This window comes from Marmota marmota, unplaced genomic scaffold (assembly GCF_001458135.2).
Source record: "Marmota marmota marmota unplaced genomic scaffold, marMar, whole genome shotgun sequence".
Lineage (NCBI taxonomy): Eukaryota > Metazoa > Chordata > Mammalia > Rodentia > Sciuridae > Marmota > Marmota marmota.
This window is the reverse complement of record NW_026000037.1, coordinates 42,201,250-42,216,002: the sequence shown is the minus strand read 5'-3', so window position 1 is coordinate 42,216,002 and position 14,753 is coordinate 42,201,250. Positions and strand designations below refer to the sequence as shown.

Genomic DNA, 14,753 nt, shown 5'->3' with positions numbered 1-14,753 from the left:
TTTTTTTTTAAAAAAAAAAAAAAAAAAAATGAATCTGATTTGGAAATCATTAGGGATGACAAATGCCATTCCAGTTTGCTACTGTCCCCATCTATCTCATTTGGGTTTTAAAGGTTTTTGGCTCCTGTGAGCCTAGACTTTAAATTTTGTGCCAAAATCTGAAAGTTCACTGAAAGTTCTTTTCATGCAGTCACAGAAGACTGGAATTTAAGATTAAAGGTATCCGGGAGGTTAACTGACTCTTCATTCTTTCCAATAAACCCCTAAGACCTAGAAGAGGGAAGTCGCTTCCATGTGCTTAAGTGTACATTAACACTTCTGCTCTTGTAATAAGGCAATACTATTCTTATTTTGAGGTTTTATATTTTGTTGTCACTGCCAGTTTGCTTCACAGGTACTCACCCCTCAGTGCAGGCAGCAGGGACCTCTCCTTCTTGTCATCACACTTGTTACATTCACTGAAGTACAGCAGTAAGAAGACATCCACAAGGACCCACATCAGTGAAGTGGCCAGAACCACTTTGCAGTAAACGAATCTCCTCATGTCTTTACTTGATTTCTAGTTAACACAGAGATTGAAGGCAAATACTCCTTGGATAGATCCACGCCACAGAGGTGAACTCCAGGTTGAAAGCAGGATGCATCCCACTGTATTAGGAAAAAAAAAGAAAGGAATTTCATTATTATATAGGGTTTTTGTTTTGCAGAAAGGAGATATAACATAAATCATGACTTATTTCATGTTCCCAAATATTTCAACATTCATGTCATCAAAATTAAAAGCCCAAGTAGATAAAAGTTGTTACCAAGAGAGCTGGCTACAATTCTAACACCTGATACTAGATCCATCACTACTCTGCTGGATCATTGATAAATTAATGATTTATTCAAATTGTATTGCCTTTACCTTAATTCCTACAATGATATTCTATATAACAACAGGTTGTCAAATAGCACATTTCTGAATTTACACAATAATACTGAATACTAAATAATACTAAAAAATACAAAAATACTAAAAAATGATAAATGTTACTACTACTATTTACCAATACTACTAAAATAGAAATAATCCTGGGATACTAAATTCTACAGTGACTCAGAGCTGGTCTTTATTGATAGGTCTGGGCATTTTACTTCATAGCATTGGGAAATTCTCCAAGCCTCAGCTTTCTCATTTGTAAAATAAGGATTATAGTGTCATACCTAAAAATTTACTGTGAAGATTAAGTATGTCATGCTTCTAAAACATCTTAAAGAAAAAATATCAATTAGTATAGAAAATTTTTTTTAAAAATGATATCAGAGTCTCAAACCCAGCAGCTACAAGAAATAAATCAACACTTATTTACCTTTAAAACTCCCATCTGATCTGCATAAAAAGTATTCCCAGCAGATGCACATTTGAGAATAGATTAGCATGTCTTGAAACAATTTAACAGGGGAAAACAACATCTAATATAAAATGACCTAAAGTAATCAGAGTAAGAATTCTAAATGGTATAACAGATATGTACCCAATCATTGAGAGTTACTAAATGTAAATATAAAATTAAAACCATCCACGTTTGTTTTATACAACATTGAACAATAACTATCTGGCTAATCAGTTTCTATAGGTAGAATAAATAAATCAGACCAAAAATAATCCAATATCATTTGATACATTTTAAATCATATCAACTAAAGCATAAATTTATTGATGTGAATAAGTAACATTGTTTTGACAGTTTGGAGTGAATAACATTAAATACAAAGAAATTTGAAACATTTCATAATCTTTTGTTTATATCATTACAATGGAAAATCTACCATTAACTATTAAAATGTCTCAGAATGCAAACATAAAATGTAATTTGCTGAGACATTTTTTAAATAAATAGCATTTATGTGTTACTTTATATGAACTTAAAATTCACAAATAGTGATAGTCAAAAAAATTACTATAAAAGATTCTATTTCCAAAAATCATATAAAATTTACATTCATTTAAACTATATATTTGGAGACATTGTGCAATCCAAAGAATACATGGCACAGAGTTTCATTTGTTTTTCTGAAGAAAAAAAGTGTCATGCTAATTACCTAATTTGTGTCATTTCTACCTTATTTTTCTATGAAATTGATAGCTAAGTATTGGAACTCAGCATATAATATGATGACAAGGGAAAATCTTTATTTTCTCTTACTGTATGCATTTTTCTAAATTTGGAAAATGAAACACTTCAAGCTATAAAATTTTCTTTCTTTAGTCGTAAGATGGAGTTTGTCTCTTCAAATGACAGTGGAAAAAAAATCCTAGGGATAAGTATATGTAATGCCAATGGTTACTGAATGGCCCTCCCCAGATTTAGAAAGAATACCTTATATATAACAAATGATCCTTGAAGATGTAGGCAGCACCATGACTGTCATCAATGAAGAGATGACCTCTTGCCCTTTCTACATCATAAAATGCTGTGAGGCTTATGCAAAATAAAGAATGAGGACATTTTTTAAAAAATGTATGAAGAATATCATTACAATGGAAAATCTACCATTAACTATTAAAATGTTAAAAGATAACTCATTTCCTAATAAGAGCCTAACAGCTGGGCTTATTGAGAATTTATTTTAAACTTTAGCTGTGATTGAAAGTCAAAATTATACCTTATTGCCACTTCAAGAATTATTCAAATTATCTTGATTCTATACCCTGCTAGATCTACATTTCATGACATTAGGATGAGAAATGTCTAACTTTACTATTTCAGGTGATAAAACCAAGTTGCCATTAAAATTTTTTATTTATGCAAGTTTTTTCCTTACATAATTCAAGTTTTTAATTATATTTATATCTTGAAACTACCTCTATGTTGAAAATAGATTCAGCTTTACCATTCAAAAGGATCTTATTCCCTGGCACTTACAAACTAATAATCCTATGTGTATGTTCCAATACTCCTCATCTCATGAGAACAAAACTAAGCAGAAAGATGGTACAGGATGCATGATTACCAACCAACATAAGCACAGTTGGTGGCCCAGATTTATTTAAGAGAATCAGCATCTGCATTACGTTTTTATTCCAGTAAGCTCCTATTTATTTGCAAATACTATTCTGTTTCTCAAGCAGTAAGGAAATCCAAAGTTCTGCAAAGTCCCTGGCTTGCCAATCCAATGTGGATCACGACCAACTTGTATAAACTATGTGCTCCACTCTCTCCTATTATGACACCTTTTATAACGATTTCAAAAATCTTTTGAGTAAAGCACAGATATTGCCCTCTTTAAAAATACTTCTCTATTCTGTATTCAGTGGTGAATGCCTATATCACAGTGATATCAAGACTGAGGCAGAAGGATCACAAGTCTGAAGCCAACCTGGGAATGTCTCAGAATATGAAAGGGCTGAGGATATAGCTTGGGAGAGTACCCCTGACACACACACACACACACACACACACACACACACACACACATATGTATATATATTATATATATTCACATACATTACACATATGTATATAAATATATATATATATATTTTCCCCTCTAGATAGGAAAATGTCAAGAAATAAAAAAACTATCAAGTACCATCTTGCCAATCAGTTGCTTTTCCCTTTTTCTCCTGCCAACTAAACAATATCAGTCATATATTCCAGATTTTTACTTTAAAATATGTACCATTCTTCCAATCTTTATTAAAATATAAAAATAAAATCCAGATAAAGTTTAGAGGTTTTAGTATCTGTGTTATTAAAATTAGAAGAAAAACATCTTTGTTTTGGTTTTGGTTTGTTGTTTTTTTCAATTAGGAGGTTATTACTTCCCTGAGGAATTGAGTTTAGTTGCTATTGGACATTTTTATCTACAGTCATATATTTTCTTTAGTAGAAAATTGCATAATGGGTGCAAATTTATTCAATCTATTTTATGAGGCTATACTCAAAGCTGCCAAAGGATCCTGGAAGCTAGTGTAAGACTGCTGTTAGGGTTTCCAGAAGGTTCAGACACCAAGCAAACTTTATTTATACAGAAGCTTCTGGAAGCTGATGACCAGACAGTTTTGCAGAGTTTATATATACATACACACACACACACACACACACACACACACACACTGATAGATGTAGTTAAGCACTAAAAAAAAAAAATCCTGATTTGGCTCTAAATACAATTGGTAGAAAGACTGATATTTGCATGAATGATGATCAAAATTTAAAATAGACCTTGGGAATCTACCTAAAGCCTAAAACAAAGGGTCTGCTGTAAAAATCACACCATGCTGATACACTCAGAGACCAAAAAAAAAAAAAAAGTGAAAAAGGTAATGTTCAATAAATGCCTTTTGTAAAGGGTGATGGGATAGAAGCAAAGAAATATGCCCTTCACTTGAATTTCAATTAAGACCAAATATTCATAAGATCAAATTCAACACTTAGGCGGCAACCTAGCATAGGATCTAAAATACGTATTTTTCTAAAACACATATGTTGCAGAATTACAATATTATGATTTGAATTGGATTCCAATACTCAATGAGCACATGAGTTAATTCAAGTTAATGCCTTGATTTTTCTACCCACATGATTAGAATAATGGTAACTTCCTCAAAAGTCTAGAATAAATGTGAATAAATCATTACACATAAAGGTTTTATAACAGTGTCTGCCACAAAGGACTCAGTATGCATTAGTGCTTATTAGCAGTAATAACAATAATAGTGTTTATTATCAAATAATATTATCAAACAGGAATATTATCAAACAGGAAAAAAGAATGAAGACTCAACTATCCTTCTAGAAGAAGCACATGTTCAGTTTGTTCAGGAAGTTGGAGAACACAAGCATCATAAAGGAAGAAATATTTAATAGACGCAGTTTCTTATGGGGTACGAGTTTAACAATACTCAAAACTCATTGAACTGTACACTTAAAAGCTGTGCATTTTACTTCTATGTAAATTATACCTCTTTTATAAGATATAAATTAAGATGAAATGTCTATGTAGGTAGGATAAGGTTCCCTGACATCAATAAATTTTTGATTAACTAAAGAATTATACCAGATGAGAGAGATTCATATTAAAGCTTTCTGATCTCATCTTCTGCCATTGTTCTCCATGCCATTCACTTGGGTCTCCTGGTTATTTCTTAAATGTGCCAATTACTACCTTGCCTCGGGAAATGTGCATATGCTGTTTTCTCTGCCCAGTGATATATTCATGGCTCCCTGCTTTTATTTCCCTCAATCTTCCTTCTTTACTGCATAAGTCTCACATGACAGACAGCTTTCCTACCAATTAATCCAAAGGAGAACACACCTTAATCACTCTCCATTTCTTTACCCTCTCCACTTTCTTTCTTAGCACTTGTCATCCACAACATATTTAAAAAATAAATTTTGGTTATTATTTGTTTCCCCTATATTAAAAAGTAATCTGTATGACAATAGGATTTCACAACTCTTGCACATGCTCTTACTCCAATATATTTCAAATATATTTTAAAATATATTTATCTTAATAAATTTTAAAACTCCAACATTACTCATTATAGACTCAATTTCCCCTACTGCCCTACCCCCCAAAAATATTCCTATGCTAATGTAACAATCCCCTATAATTTACAATGTCACTAAATAGAGTGTCTTTAAAGGGTAATAAGGGTAAAATGAGGTCATATGGGCAGCCTAATTCAACTTATGTCCTTAAAGGAGATTACGATACAGACACACACATTAGAAAGACCATAGAAAGATACAGTGAGAATATGGCCATCTACAAGCCACAAAGACAGCCCTGCAAATAAAACCAATCCTATTAACACCTAGCTTTTGAACTTTCTTGTGAAAGAATAAATTTCTGTTGTTTAAGTCACTTAGTCTGTGATACCTTGTAATGGAAGCCTTAGCCAACCCAAATTTTCTCCACTCCACCCAGAATACCAGCAGGTATTTATGGCTTGAAAGAACCCTCCAGAATATGCTATTAGGTCTCATTTCTAAATCTATTAACACATATGGTGGAGTTCAGTGTTTCACAGTAATCCTAAAATGGCTCACAGATAATAACTTTGACTTGTAAAGAAGAAACACCTTGAACATCAAGAGGTATGGTGAAAGTTGGTGGGGGAGTGAGGGGGGCAGTGGAATTGTACAAATTTGTGTCCCTTTGGGCTATGAGTTTTTATGTGGAACAGAAGGAGCCATGATCTATCCATTGCATGTCTGTGTTCCTTATTACCTATAGCAATGACAATCGATGATTGACCTATTAGTCTAAATTCCCTTGCACAGATTACACTGGACAACAGATTGGCCTTTAACCACAAACTGACTGTATAAAATGAGACCTATTTATAGTGACTGAATCTAGGATCATAGGAAAAATGGTTGAAGTCAATACATGACCTTATCCTATTGTTTAAAATTCTGTTCATACTAGCCTTAAAATAAATCCTGTATGAAAAAATTGAATGGATTTGGTCCTGGCCACTGTCAAAAATTAATCAAGATGTTCAATGGAATGGCACACTATAAGAAAATTCACCAGAAGCCAAGATGATCGAGAACCCAAGGGTGGGTTTCGTTGGGAGATCATCCTTCTTTGTCTTCCAAACCTCTTGCTTGGAGTGCCAAGAATGCAAGTCCTCAAACACTCCTAACACAGGCCACTTCTCAGAGTTGTGTTTCATGAGCAAACCCCCGGGGACAAAGACCAGTCTTTCACTGCTGCTATAAAAGGGCGACTTCCCTCATGTTCCTGATCCTTTCCTGTAAAGCAACCCATCATGTATGCAGGCATTCATAGGCACTGTCCCCCAGCTTCCAGGGGACACAGGAGAAAAGTGGAGTGGCTACAAACACCCTGATGCTCCACTACCTGGTATGCCATGAGGAAAAATGCATTTTCTCTGAGACAGGAGTCTACTCTGCCAATGAATAGATTGCCATGAGACAGCAACAAGCTAATGTACTAGCTTTTCAATAGGGTAAAACCAAATTCCAGACCCTTCATAAACTTGAAATCATCATTCACAGAAAAGCCAGGAAGTGGTTAAGCCAACTTGTGTGAATTTTCATATGTTCAGAAAACTTCCTGAAAGATAGATTAGCTGAATTTGATAATCTCTGAGGAATACAACTGACTTTTAGATTTCTATAGGTTTGAGGTTTTAATATAAGAATATGTTACTTTTAAAATAAACTACTACCTTAATTATAAAAAGGAACAACATTCCTTTAACTAATCCTACAGATAAAATTGAGAATCTACACAGTTGCTAACAATGTACTATGCACTAAAGATAAAGCAGATAAAAAGACAATCCTTGTCTTCTGATTTAGTGGAGATAAACAAGAGCATTGGAGTAGAAAAAGGAAATAAATAAAACATTTAAAGTGATTCCAAGATGTGAAATTCTTTTTAGTAGATACTTTTGATTTTGACCTGTAAATATTTTTTCGGGGGCGAGGGGGAGAGTGTGCGGTGCCAGGGATTGAACTCAGGGGCACTCAACTATGGAGCCACATCCCCAGCCCTATTTTGTATTTTATTTAGAGACAGGATTCACTGAGTTGCTAAGTGCCTCACTTTGCTGAAGCTGGCTTTGAACTCAAGATCCTCCTGCCTCAGCTTCCCAAGCAGCTGGGATTACAGACATGCACTACCGTACCCAGTTTTGACATGTAATTTTTAATATTGAGAGAATGAAACAACAAAGAACAACTGGACACAGCATGAGTGAACAAAGGGTGGAGCTTTATAGAGAATGTTCATAAAGCAGCAACATGTTTACAAAGCAGATGTCTTGTGTCCAGGAAGTTTGCTTCACATGGGTCTTTGCAGCAAAGCTAGAACATACGATGTCCATTCTATGAAGATGTTACAACTGTCAAGGCCTGATATATGATGATGGGAGTTTACAAGCAATAGATTTTAGTAAAATGATAATGAAATTAAGTCTATGTAAAGGAAGCTTGTCAAAAGCAATAGATGTCCCTCAAAAAGATAATGAAATTCGGTTGTTTTAAAAGTTTTACTTAACCTGAAAATTGCTCATGATTCATTTAAGTTATTTAATGACTTTCCAGTATTCATCTTATAATGTGGCACCAAGTTGTCATGCTTGTTCATTAATAGTCACCAAGAGGGAAAAACAGAAATCCAAACTGTCCAACTGGATATAAAACCTCAAGATTTAAGGCCACACTTGAGCATTGAGACAGTTCCCAATAGACATACACGAGCTAGCAGGCCATCTCCTGCAATAAATCTCTGGATTAAAAAGAAAATAAATGTTTCCACTGAGATGTCAAACCATTAGAAAACCTTAACCTCAGCTTCCTAGTTAGCCTTGGGCTTCTTAATTCTTTATGACACAGATGTAAGGAGTGAATCACAAGTGGTCTATCTCTGCAATGTGTAGAGGAATATGTTTATTCCTTGTCTGAGCTCTCTTTTAAAAACAGAGACATTTATTTGTAGAAAATAATGATAATCAATTTTAAATTCTCTTGTAAAATTATTTCAGAGTCACTCCAACTGCTCCACTAGGCAGTTAATGGGAAGTAAAAAGAAAGTGAAGACAAGCAAGAGAATAGGCCTTTAGGGCACCAAAAGACCCATAGCAACATAAGGACAGGATGCAGAAGTGGCTTCACCACAGAATGCTTCAGAAGTGCATTAACACCACACAGATGTTAACAAAAGCTTATTTGCCTGCTCACATATTTCAATAGTGATTTTTATCCATATTTGATCCAAGGGAGAAATTCAGATAAAATTAGCAACTAACCACAGGTGAAAAATCTAAGTTCTTCCACTCTGAGGATAAAAACTTATTAAAGATTATATACACTTACTAATTTGATTTGCAGCTGTAGTTTTTATTCTTGCAAATATCCTAGTGAAGCTATTAATTATAAGTTAAGTGACTTGAAAGACAGGCAATTAGAGGTAAGAAATAAATAAGTAAATAAAGAACTAAATAATCAGAATACTGAAAAATTAGCTTCCAATTAATTAACAGCCAAGTAAAAGTATCACATCCCCAAGGAATCAAAATTATATTCTTATTAGCAAAGTAACCTTGTCATATGAAATTGCTAAAGACTGTAACTTGTTAATCAATACAGAGCAATCTAATAGAGTGCAAAATCCAATAATAGAAAACACAGAAATACTATAAAATAATTAGCCAAAAAACACATGAGAAAGTGACAGATATAATGCCTTTTTACAATATTTAATAGGTTAGAAAAGACCACTATTATGTGTACAAGCACATAAACAGACAACTCATAAACCAGGCAATATTTTCAAAATATCTAGGAAATCTACTAATTAACTTAATTAGAAACTGTGCTAAATAAAGAACAACATTGTATTTTAGCAGAGGTGGGATACAGTGAACTCTATTTTACTTTGAAAATGGAAATATAAAATGGTAAATACTTTTTGGAAAGATGTGAGGTTTATTAAAAATAAATAGGATCTTTGACCTAGTTCCTTAAAAATCACATACTTTGAACTAGTAATTTCTCTACTGGAAACTCTCTTTTTAAAACTCCATATTAGAGAAAAGACTTTAAGTTCAGGGATGTAATTAATGCATTATTTATTTAAAATAGTCAAAATAGATATATAGCTAATTGACAGTATATTATACTGCTACTAAAAAATGTAAAAATAATCATAATAATATAAATATGGTGACATGATAATACAAAATTAAACAAATCAAGAGAGCTGCTTGTTTATTCCTTATGATTACAACTTCTTAAAACTTATTCATGTAAAAAATATAAAAGTAAAAGATGGGACTGTAAGGATTTTCTTTGCGTTCCTTTTACCACTTTGGTTAATTTACAAATTCAGAAGTAGCATGCATTATCTAAGTTATGGGGAAAATACATGTTTTTTTAAAGTAAATAAAAAACTACCAAAAAAGTGGCTTGTGAGAAAACCCAAAATTCTGAGTTATCTGGTATGTCTGCCATGTTAGTCATGGGCACACACAGTTATGATGAAAACAGGGCACCTATAGAGCACAGACCCAAAGAACTCTCATGTTATTCACAAAATGCTGTAAATGAAAAAGGAAAGAAAGGCAGAATCTCTCATTAAAGTAAGGACTAACTTAAATAGTCCATTTCCAAATATCTTTTACTAGTCTTCATTACTACAGAATGTATTTGACTTTGAAAAGATGAAAGTTTGTCCCAGATTTCAAATTCTATTAAAACTCCAATTCCTTTGAAGAAAACAGCTAACTTCCCCAACCTCAAATCTCATCTAGGATTAGAATTATTCTGGTTGTAAATGTGACTTTTCTTGCAAACAAATACTAGTGAAAAGCTGTCAGGACCAGGATAGGAAAGACTACTCCATTCTAATTATTCTTACTATTAGAAGCATATATGCCACTCCAATCCAACCTACTTTTTAGAAAAGAAATAACACAAATGAGTTTTGTATTTCACTCTTACAAAGGAATTTTAATATATTATAAGAGATATATTAGAACTCCAAAATGTTCTTCCCATTTTTATCAGTTAGATTAAAATTCAAGCTAATTGAGGTACTTGAAGACTACAGATTGTTACTATAGAAGAGCATGGTCTCCTAACAAGTGCGTACTGTAATCTTAAAAAAAAATGATGAGATGAAAAAAAATAATCAGATTCCAAATCAAATTAACTGTGATAAAAAAATACCCTTCTTGTTAAAGTAAGACAGTGCTTGCTTTTTTATTCAGAGAATAAAAAAGGATGTATTATAAAACTTATGCAATCAGTTCTATAGTACATTTGTAAATGTCTAAAATTTGTAAATGTCTAAACTAAAAATGTTATTTTAAATGACTATATAAGTATTTCAATGTAATAATTAAATAATATATCTCTGAACATCTAAAGGTTGCATTGCAATTTATCACTATATGTCAATCACTGGGATTAAATCCGTTTCTTTTTTTTTCTTTTTTTGGTACAGGGATTTTACCCAGGGGTGCTTAACATCCCCAGCCCTTTTTATTTTGTATTTTGAGACAGATTCTCACTTAGTTGCTGAGGGTCTCGCTAAGTTGCTGAGGCTGGCCTTGAACTCCAGGTCCTCCTTTCTCAGCCCGAAGGGTCACGGGATTACAGGCGTGTGCCACCACACTCAGCTAAATCAATTTCTGATAACAATTTTTCTTTCAGAATTATTTACCATAAGTTAGCTATGGGAAACATGGAAGTGGGCCGAGGTGGGATGTGTGCAGTTAGAGGTGGGAGAAGAGCAATTATCACTCTAATTTTACCTAAATTGTTAGGCTTCCATTCTAGAAATAAAATCTTCATAGTTGATATTACAGCAGTGAGAAGCAATGAATTATTAATAGAGAGGTTTTTTTTTCTTATTGCACTTTCGAGTCAAGGTTCAAATTCTAAAATCAAACAGTTCATAAATTTTCTGCAAAGGTTTTTATAGTTTTGTAGTTCAAACAGCAAAAATAAATAAATAAAGCTTGAAAATCAATATCATCTGTTTAGGCCAAGGAAAAGCTCCACTATTTATGTGGCTGAATGGTTATAATATTTTCTTTTGATTTTGATAAGCATAGCAAATACATTCTAACCACTGATTGACATCAGAACAAATCAGTAGGTGTGCTCTGTTCCAAGATCTCTTGTCTATTAATTTCTGTGGAATGAAACAGTGTTCAAACAGAGAAAGAAAACTCTGGTATGATTCTCCTCCTGCAATAAAACCATAATCAGTATAAAATTCTGATTTCCAACATCCATTCAGCTCCACCCCTGCAGAACAGCAATCAACGTTTTATTTTCCTTTTTGCTTCACATTTCCGGCACAGATATGTACAAAGATAGCAATCTAAATCAATAAAGTCTATTAACCAATGCAAGGGATTTTTGTGTGCCATTTTAATTCCTGATTATTCTACTTCTCTAACATTTAAAATTATATTTCCCTTTTGACATACTTAAATTATGATTTCATCCCTTTCTCATTCATTTCATTTTCTTCCCATAGTCTCTCCTTTTTATCAATTACAAAATCACCTAACCTCAATTTTTCCAACTTTAATTTGCTGAAGACCATAAGTCTACTCTAAGTTCTTTCTTCAGGCCAACCCAAACTAGGATGGTCATTGATGACACCTAAGACAGACAATACAATTACTGAGAACCTGAAGAAGATAAGTGATAAAAATACCAAAACTGTAAGTGTTTATATGGAAGAACCAGAAATATAATATAGAAAGAACCACTTTTCTTTAAAAAAAAATCTTGCAATATACATAGGGATTTTAGATTTGACTCAAGGCCCACTCATAACACCCATTTATTTGAAGATGTTGAAGAAGCTAATTTTCTCATCTAATTCTATCTTAATAAAATTGTAATAAAAGCTATACCTACTTATAGGATCGCAGGAATGATTAGCATATGAAATGAAAATCAGAGAAACTGGCACAATGTAACAAACCAGTACACATTATCTTTTGCATTATAAAAACCAATATTATGATCACCAAATAGTTTGTTAGTGCCACTTGGGAAGAGAAAAGCAGTTATGATTCCTTCACATAGTGAAGTATTTATTCAATTTATATGGCAAATAATTTTAATACCTAATATGCTCCCACCCTAGCCTAAGCTTGGCGCTTGGGACATCTTATCTCACAAAGTTTATAACCTAGCAGTTTTAGATGAAATTAAAGACTTGCTTGAGATAAGTTTCTGAGGCCAGCCAGCATCATTAATAATACAAATTTCATTATTTTTACTTTGTTGTTTTTGTATATCAGTGCTACATTTTTTAAAAATAAGTTTATAATTGAGGAAATGGGAATTTTTCACAAATTTATAAGTAGGAGTTGTATTTGAGTCTCCTATAGAATCTAGTAGAGCTACCCACAAGGCAATTGAGTATAGGGACTGAACTTCAGGGAGGTAAATTTAAGGGAGTTGGCAAACCAATGTTAATTACAGTCATGGAAATTGATGGAATATGCTTGGTGAGTGTGAGTCGGAGAGAAAAAACTGGGTAATGCCAAGAATCTTACATAGAACTAATTGGTAAGAAACAAGCCCACAAATTTGACTAGGCAGGGATACCAAAGGAAGAGAAAAACGAATGCAGCATTATAGATTCTAACTGAAGGAATATTTTTTGAATACTGGGATTGACCAGTAGTGTAAGAATAGATTAAGTAAAGAAGTGTTTAGGTGTTGTCACAGGACTAACTGTTGATTTAGAAAGAGCCGTATCAGACAAGCAGACAAAAGAAAGCCACAGTCTGTCGAGTTGTGAATAGATGTATGAGATAGAAATATTGGAAACTTTTAGCTGTGACTAGACATAAGAGCTATGGCAGCTAAAAGTGTACCTGGAAACAAAGAAAGGATTAATATACATGTTGTTTATAATGGAGGGTGTGTTGTGATGTGTTTAATTCCATAGAAAGTCACCAGGAAAGAGGAGAAGGTTGAAAGCAAAGAAAGAAAGAAAATATCCATTTCTCTTTTGGAACACGTATAGGAATAAGATTCAGAGGAAGAGGAATCATTGGGCGGAAGAACAAATCATTTATGGATACTAATAAATTAACGGGAACCTCAGACATTTCTAACTCACAAATTATATTTTCTCTGTACATGATTTATAAATAAGGAAAAGAAAAAGATATTGGTAAGACTGGAACACAGGAAAGTAGGAGAGGTTTAATATAAAACCTTGAGGACCTAAAGTTGCTTCTCAGAATAGACAGCCCAGTTGAGATGTTCATCCCAAATCCTCACCATTCATTTGGCATGTATCATCTCCTCTGTGACTCTTCTGGAGAGACTTCCCTTCTTATTCTTTTATCGCATCCAAGAATGGAGTTCATTACACATGATGAATATTTTGCTGTTTTTTTGAACAAAGTATATCACTTAAAAACCAGATCATTTTAAAGATGACTGAATCAAAAATATTATTGCATAATACTGTATGTTTACAATTTCAATGAAATTAGTCAACATATTTTGAATATGCTGAAAACAATTTATGACAATCTTCTCTCCTGAAAATTAATGATGATAGAAAAATGGAGACTTCTGATCTGAGAGAGAACATGGCGGCGAGAAGGGAGGCAGCGCTTTCAGTACCTCCTCAACAACGGGGTCAGAGAGACGCATGGATACGCTTAGATACGACCTGCTGAGAAACTCCTAGCAAAATTCCACTAAAGAGAGATCGGCCGGGAATCGGTAGGATTTTTGGAGGTGACAGTCTGCGCTAGACAAGTGAATCTCCGCCACGCAGCGCAGAGGTCCAGACCCGCCAGCCGCTGCCTGCGCGACTCGGCGACTGTCGGCTGCCTGCACCGGCCCCCTCGTCAGGGCAGATAGCCTCTGAGGCGCAGCACAGCAGGAGCGGTGCAGGGACTCTAGGAAGAGGTCTCTCGCCAAGCCTTCATGAAATAGCAAACCAGGAGCTGAAACCAACCAGAAACAGACCAGTCCCACCCCTCCCTTCGGACACTCTGGCAAGGAGCCTGGGGCCCGCCATAGCAGAGTGGTGACATCACCAGAGTTCCGCTGACAGAATTCCTTCCCAGCGGAATCCACATTAGCAGGTGTGTGACTCCCACCCCCTCCAGATACAAGCAGCCAGGAAACCACCGGGGGCGTGTCTGTAGGGAAGCAGAGGGGATTCCAGATCCCCACCTCCCCTTAACACCAGCGGCGACACCCAAGATCTTAGCCGCTAGTTTC

At 34.2% G+C, this 14,753-nt stretch overlaps 1 long non-coding RNA gene across 1 annotated transcript in view; it reads right to left on the bottom strand.

Annotated features, from left to right (window-relative positions):
- Window positions 1-74: 74 nt before the first annotated feature.
- LOC125619399 overlaps window positions 75-14,753 on the bottom strand; it is a 56,886-nt gene continuing 42,207 nt past the window's right edge. The window contains exon 3 of the long non-coding RNA XR_007350926.1: window positions 75-648. This is a non-coding gene — a long non-coding RNA (uncharacterized LOC125619399). The remainder of the gene's footprint in view (window positions 649-14,753) is intronic.